This window comes from Plodia interpunctella, chromosome 5, assembly GCF_027563975.2.
Source record: "Plodia interpunctella isolate USDA-ARS_2022_Savannah chromosome 5, ilPloInte3.2, whole genome shotgun sequence".
NCBI classification, from domain to species: Eukaryota; Metazoa; Arthropoda; class Insecta; order Lepidoptera; family Pyralidae; genus Plodia; species Plodia interpunctella.
Window position 1 is genome coordinate 7222536 of NC_071298.1, and position 8176 is coordinate 7230711.

The following is an 8176-nucleotide window of genomic DNA, read 5'->3' on the forward strand; positions in this document are numbered from 1 at the left end:
GGCGCCGCTAGTTGAGTTATAGTTGTTAATTTATTAATAGTCACGCTGTACATTTTATACATCAAAGAATAATTTTACGATATTAGATTATATCTTTAGTAGGTATTACAACAAAAAATTCGCTTTGAAACAAAAAATAATAATCATTTAGGAAGTTTGAAACTGCGTCATTACTGAAGTCCCCAATTATAAACTTCGGCGTAATGTTATTTGCAACTAATTTGAAAAATTATAATGATGATATCATCATTATATTTTAATATATAGATGTATGATATAATAACAAATGTAGATCTTATTTAAGTATGGTTCCGCCATTTGATTTTTTAATTATTTTCACTTATTTTTATTTTGCTGTAAATATGGAATTTAATATTCTGAATTAAATTATTGGTAATTATTAGGATAATTAGTGGTATATTATAGAAATATTACCACTTCAAAGCTTAAATGTCATAACGAGGCAACTGTTAAAATAAAGCCTTGAATGGTCATAAAACAAAAACAGCATTCCCAAAGACAATTGACATCAGGCAGGTGGCCAGATCGAAAATCACAACTAAATATTCGCTAATCGGGAACACGCGAGAATGATTGAGCTAGATAGATAGGTACCACAAAGAGTTCTAAAATGTCCATTAAATTGATTTAGGTGCATCCGTGAATGAATTAAAACATCGTCGCACGTTTTATTTAGTATAAGTACTTAATAGTTGTTAAACAATACTTATTAACATCGAAATAGTATAAATATTCATTTTCATAGCACTTAATGTTCGAATATTTTCCGATTCAATTCGCTCTTCATTCGCCTAATGGACGTGACTCAGATGATAATCCAATTATGATTTTCGCAAATGGTCTAGCTTCTTATACAATAACATTTCATTTGGAAAATCATCGCTTTAGAAACGAAAATCTGTCGGAGTAGGTAGATAATACAATCACGTCTTGCTTTACATTACATTGAAAGACTCACTTCGGCAATTCAAATGCGTATTCGTGCTAATTTATGTTTATTAGGTAAGTACCTACTTGCTTATAATTTTATTTATCTAATCTTCACATGAAAAAGTCTAAATCACAATATGTACGTAATCATAATAAAATCATTCGATTTACAAACATGTGCGTACATATGTTTTTCGGAATCATTACCGAAAAAGACTTTTTAATTACGCGATTCACCATCGCCTATTTTCTTTTTTGTTTTTGGTCTAATTAAAGTAGTAGTTTAAGAAATACTTATTGATTCCAAAATTATGCTGTCATATTGCTGTTGTTATCTAATAAACCGGTTCAATCTTCAAAAAATAGGCAAGTTACATGTACTTGCCTATTTTTTGAAGTAGATTTGCATAACTTTGATATAAGACTGACAACGAAAAGCATTTTAATGCTGATTTTTTATTTATGATATAAGCAAAGTCATTACTGAATTCGTTATACATATAAGTTCCTAAATACTTAACAGACGAAGTAGAATATTTTGTGGAATCAGCAACTGATTAATATTATAATTTTTCCCAAGAGTAAATTCATTTTATTTTATCATGTGTGTTTAAAAATTACTCCTAGAGAGTAGTTATGTAACCATGGGTCAGTTTGTTAGGTCAAAAATATCTACTTTGGAGAGTGAAGGAAATAAATAAAGAATAAAATGCTAAGAAGAAACCACGCAGGTATGTAATTTACGAATAAAACAGCGCTCATAATATTTTAACATCAGCAATGAGTGTAGAAGTCACCACATTTGTCATCCGAATTACAAATAAATTGACATGAACCCGACAAAACGTTGCGGCTTTGAGCTATTTTTGTATTTTTATAAACAAGCTAACTTGAAATCGAATCAGGCCTTCAAAGTAAAAATAAATTATGTTTCTCAGCTTTTAGCAAAATGAGTTTTTGAAAGTACAAATTGTTTATAGTACGATATGTTATTTATATATATATATATATATATATAACTCTTGTGTTACTGAGTGAGTGTAGGAGAACACTAAGAAGGGATTTTCTGAAATGCGGACGGAAAACGAATTTTATTCACATACGAAATTGTGGGCAAAAGCTAGTTAAGACATAAATTGGTTCTGTTCTCTTGCTATAAGTATTTGGCACAATATAGTTAGCTGCCAATATGGATTAGTAATATTATACGAACGTATATTATAATGTAACAAATAAAAGTAGGAAATAGCCCAGAATCAAGTCAACAACTACTTTAAACTAATAAGGACGTAAGGGTAGTGCGATACCTCGTAAGAAACTTGAGATAGGTTCATATGAGGCCAGATCTCTGTGAAAACAAATCAGTAAATAACTTACCCAAAACCCTGACATGTATAAGGACAGGTGAAGCCCCTGAAAGCAGATAAGATTGCATGTTACAGCCCTAAAGTAATGGAGATTTTCTGTAATAGAAAATAGGGTGAAACCGTTTACATGTAACAGGTAGAAAGATTATTCCTCGAATCCAAGTCAATTTAGCTATTTATTTTTCATATTACCGTCATTATCATCATCGCTACACCAACCTTTCAAATGAAGTCGGAAGTAGAAATTTTTATTTACATATGTATTAATTTTCCTTAACTCCATGATCCATAACCATTAAGTACTGCTGGAATGGAGGGGCCTAGACCTTACCCCTCAACGAAACAAAAGCTAAATACATTCCTCTTTAGGCCTCAACGGTCTTCTCGAATAGTTATTACATTCAAAGACACATTTCACATATTTTATTACAAATCAATTGTTTACAAATGTCTTGCCAGGTGTCCCTAGAAACGATATGTTGGATGACAAATCGGACTGCTAATTCCATTAACACCATGGATTTAGTAAGTAGTCGTACGGAGTACCTACTAATTCCATGCTGACTACCTACTAATTCCATGGACTTCACTCAAACAGAAAACAGGGATTCTTTTTACGTAGACAATCGAGGCCGAATATCAAAAAAGCTAATGACATGAGTGCTAGATTTGTCAATAAATTCTTCTTTTTTAAGTACATGTTGTGTACAACATGAATAAAAATTGTTCGCGACAGCAGTAACAATTTTCATTTATGTTTGCAAGCCATGTATAACCTTTGCCCAAGCAAAAATTTCGATAAAGATTTGACATATTTCTATTTATACATTTTCCCCCGAGTATTTTTTCTGTTTTTGTTGATCTATGTCCATATCCAATGACGACTATAGGTCATGCCGTAAATAACAATCTTCATAAAATTCCTGGGGTTTCTCTCCTTCGGGCATTAGGGATAAATAGAAGAAATTAGGGATAAATAAAAAGGAGAAGGATCACGCCTGTTTCTCTTTAGGGATTTCCATTGCAGATAATAAATAGGGATAAATATGTGCTGTTCCAGATTATATTCTATCGTGTACTTTTTATCGAAAACCCTCTAGTCGATTTTACTTTTTGCTTCATTTAATTACAATCAACCTCTCACACATCCAAACTTTCGCAGAAATAATATATATTTAGTAGGTTAAATAATACTGTGGAAAAGTATGGTATCTAAAATTTGTATTCTTGTTTTCGAAGAACGCGTCTTCGTTAAAGCTCCTGTATCGGATTGTTTGCTCAAAGTTGAGGAAGGGATGTCGGGAAATTGAAACGTGCGCGTTTGCTAAGTATGTCATTGAGATAAGTGAAAACATTCAGACAAAATATGTACCTAATACGATCAGTTAGAGTAAGGAGATAGCTATGTTCAGACAAAAACTATACTTTTTATAAATTTTATGTTTGGATGAGTGTGCGTACAAAATTCGTGCATGTTTGTTACTCAACGACGATATTGATTTCAATTCAAGTTTAACGCACTGATAGGAATATACCAGCCCTAGCATAAAATAAATTGTACGCTTCGTCGCTGGCAACGGGTGTTATCATTGAACGAGTATTTATTTAATTAATATAGATTGTATCCTTTAATACTGTCCTTTTCCTTTCTACGATATTATTATTATTATTGATAGAACTTAATCACGTACAGTATTTATCTTTATTATCATTTGTATTATGTATAAATTATAAATGGATCTGTAATTATACTTATAGCTTATATTTATTTTAGTTATTAAAGTAATATTATAAAGCTTTTCTGATAACGTATTTCCCCTTCCCAGTGTATCCCTTCTTTGGATGTGTATGTGTACCTTTTTGTATTGCTGTAACACAGACACTTATCTCTATAATGTGTGTTGCTGTTCATTTGTGGTACAACTGTGTTTAGATGTATTGTGTCTATCGAACTATCTACCATAACTTTGATCCCAAAAATAACACGAAACGGAGCCTTGTGACACAGCTCCATAAAAATCAGAATACTAAAATACGACATTGATAAATTGATATAAGTATTATTTTCTTATCAATATGACTACATATCCCGGAACTTCGGCTAATCAATAGACGACGAATCAGCATATGAGCATGATTATCAGGAGCGGCAATATATAATCGATAGCGATTCCCAAAGTGTGGGTTCCTGTTCTGTAGTAACTAAGCCGATAAAGTAAAATCAAAATAACGTAATGATGGTTGTAATAACTTTAATGTAGGAAACAATTATAGGTAAATGAAATTATAAACAACACAAAAGAGATACATGTACAAATGTACAACGGCAGTCTTATATCGCATAATGCATTAACTTATTGCAAATTACGGTGGTATCACAACTTAATATATTGAAATTAATATAGTACTGCTCTCATACTATGTTAATTTCAATATTAATATAAATAAATATAATTATTTAATAACAGTATTTTGGGAAAGAAAAATAGCGCAATAATACCTATATATAAAAGTTTTCGAAACAAACTCTAAGAATCACTGGACTACAATACAAAATGTATTTCATTAGCTGGCATCGCTTGACTCCACGAATTTCGAAGGGCAACGAAGAGGGAATCAAGTGAACGAAACTAAATCACAACACGATAGTATATACAATCTGTATTCAGCCAATGGTAGACACATCCAATTTAAGCCAACAGACAATTACAAAACAAAATTTAAAACATGACTGTATCAATGACTTCTAATATTCATGCATCCTTGCTTTGTCATTCAGCAAAAACATATTTAACAGTGGAAACAATTTATTTTAAAAATATTTTTCACTTGTTGTATACCTAATACACAATGTTTTTCTTATCGAGTAAGAAATTTTACATATTGAAAATACGAAAAAGTGTTGATCTTTTCACTAGATAATTATTAAATAACATATCAAGATAAGGAAGCATATATATGTCATCATATATGATAAATTGACATGACATATATATACATAAACAGTCATAGAAATGATCTAATTCAATTTATAAAATAAGTATAAGTCCCACAGTGACGGACACGCGTTTTTTGCCATGTTTATTTGGGTCAAGCCCCTAACTACATGTGAAAAGTTCTTGCGAATTCGGTGGCGCGTGTAACTACTAAGTAAATATTGAACCTTCGAGACTCCAATAATATAGATGTGATTTTATTTGCACAGTTACATAATTTACTTTTATTGATTTACTACTTTTAATAAATCGGGCATGTAGTTAATTTATTTCAGTACCTACACAACCTAATTTTGATTGATTATTTTTAGCATTACAAGTTACAAAGTCCTTTTTTTATTAATCAAAACAATTTTATTTCGGTGTAAGAAGAAATTACATTCGCTAAAAGAAATTTTCTTGCAGGTCTTATTACCGTTTCGGCTATGGTGTCTGACAAATCTACGCGACGTATAAAGTACCTAAACCTCAAACCAACACTTCGTTTCTTTTCAGATGAACGGAATGGAACAGGTAGTGATTTGGACAAAAAGTTCGTAGCTCTTTTGACGACATTTCCTCCAACGTTTTCCGAGAAAATGAAAACGTGTGGTCTCAATTGAAATACCTTTGGCCGTTATAAATAACAATATCGCCGCTTCGTGGACATTTCGTTTTATCGAGTGTGTACAGACGGACAAAGGACGCTGCAATAACGTGGGTTCGGTTATAGCGCCAAGTCTTATTAAGTTTATGACTTTCATTAAAGATCATGGGAAATAAATACGCATGAGTCCCCTATTCTTTTTAGAACTACACTCAACGGATTTTAATGAAAATCGTGAGATAAATAAAATATTTTTCGAATACTTCGGCACAGCTATTGGGACAAACATCCCAATAGCTGTGGCACCAGCAAATAATGGCTATTGCAATCCAGAGTAGCAAAGCCGCCAGTGTACTGGGCAAATTTGCACAGAATACATTACGGGGCGGTACATTCATAATTATAATATGTAATTATAAATTTTAAATTGTAATGTGACTAACCTTTAGTGATAATTTCCGAATTATTTCATAGAAATTGCAATTCCTGAAGATCTTGTAAACTTGTATGATAAAAGGTAGTAGATACCCACAGGCGGTACGTTGCCGCGTCTGTAGGAGGTAGATAGGCACGAACGTCATCCCTCCCGCCTCATGGAACCGTTCACTGTGGTTCTGTTGCAATCAAGCCATTTACATCAAACACATACACATATTCGTATATGGGTTTGCGTTCGTAGTGCCCGAATTTTCATCTTGATTCCAGATAATAGAATTTCAATATACCTAAGTTGATGATCTCAGACCTAGATAGAATATCAAAATGTTTGATATTCGGAAAAGTTGAATCGGTATGATTTAGATATAAACTTTTTAATTAATTTCCATCTAAACGTTTTCCATGTTTCTTCGTCAGCCGTTAATTGTCGGATCCTAAAGTCCGCTTATCAATTTTCTATTTATTTTTCTAAATAGATCGATATATTTTTTTAAATAGATCGAGTGAATCTTGAGGAAGTTTTATGTGTAAGATTTATTATGATTTTACCTGAGCGAAGCCGCAAATACAAAATATAAATCAGCAATAATCATTTCCACAATCTTGTCAATACACTTATTGCTAAATTGTGTGTATGTGATCAACAAATACGTACACGTACTCTGCAGGGTGCCCCATTGTATTCAGATCCAATCGTGTAGGATTAATACGCTTAACATATAAGGCGCCAAAGGGAACATCTCCCTTCCCTTTTTGGCATAAGTGTTAACTCTCTTTCCTTATCCTTTGGCGCCGAATAAATAGACTTTTCTCAAAAAATTGGTACACAGATTTGCTTTTAAGAGTTTTAAATATTTCTTTACCCGGTAGGTAAAAAGGTCGTCTGCACGAGCACCTTACTCTCATCTATTTTACATTTTTGTGTTCCGTTTTGAAGAGACGGGAAATATAATTACAGGGCACTATGTAATATATATAAAGAGGAAGTATGTAAGTATGTAGGGGTAATCTTTGGAGGGGCAAAGTCGTCAAAGCATCAGGGTCTCTTATCGGGTTGAATCTATGGACACTACCTTGGACTGCGAAGTTTGCTTGCCTTGGCAATTAAAACGATTAAGCAAACGATTAAGATTAATTTGTTTATTTCTGTTTTGAGTGTGAGTTTGAGTTTGGATCGAAAACACCTTTTCATGTCACACAATCAAGAACTAATAAATTATAACTTTTATGTTCATTATTAATATATTAATAATATTTTACACAGACTCGCTAACGCTTTCATTTAATGATTAAACTCGCATACACCAGTCAACGACTCGCCCCCCGACTTACCAATCAATACAGTACGGGTACTCGGCTTTTTACCCGGAATTTTCTATAGTGCCCCAGCTTTCAAAGGTACGGTCAAGTGATACCAGATGATTTATTAAATTTGAATAAGTAACTAATGTCTTTTAGTAGAGGTAGTTTGTGATTCGGCAGTTTTGAAATTAAGAACGCTCGATTTGATAGACTAATAGAAATAACTAAAATTTCATCAGCCAGATTCTACAGAAAGTGGTGGATTTAACGAATCTAGTAGTTAAATAGAAAAAGTCAAGGTTCCACAAAATAAGCAAGAGAACAACAGGCGAGAGACAGGCAACAGCGAACAAAAAAATTGGCGAACTTCCAGCTCTACGATCGCAGGCTAAAAGCTGCGATTAATAACATTGTCATACCTCAGGAGGGGCCTGAGCATAAAATACTCGAAGTCCAAATAATTTTATTCGAATTTATGTATTCTATCACGTTATTTTCAAATGTCGTGATATAATCTCATCCAAGAAATGCTAGCT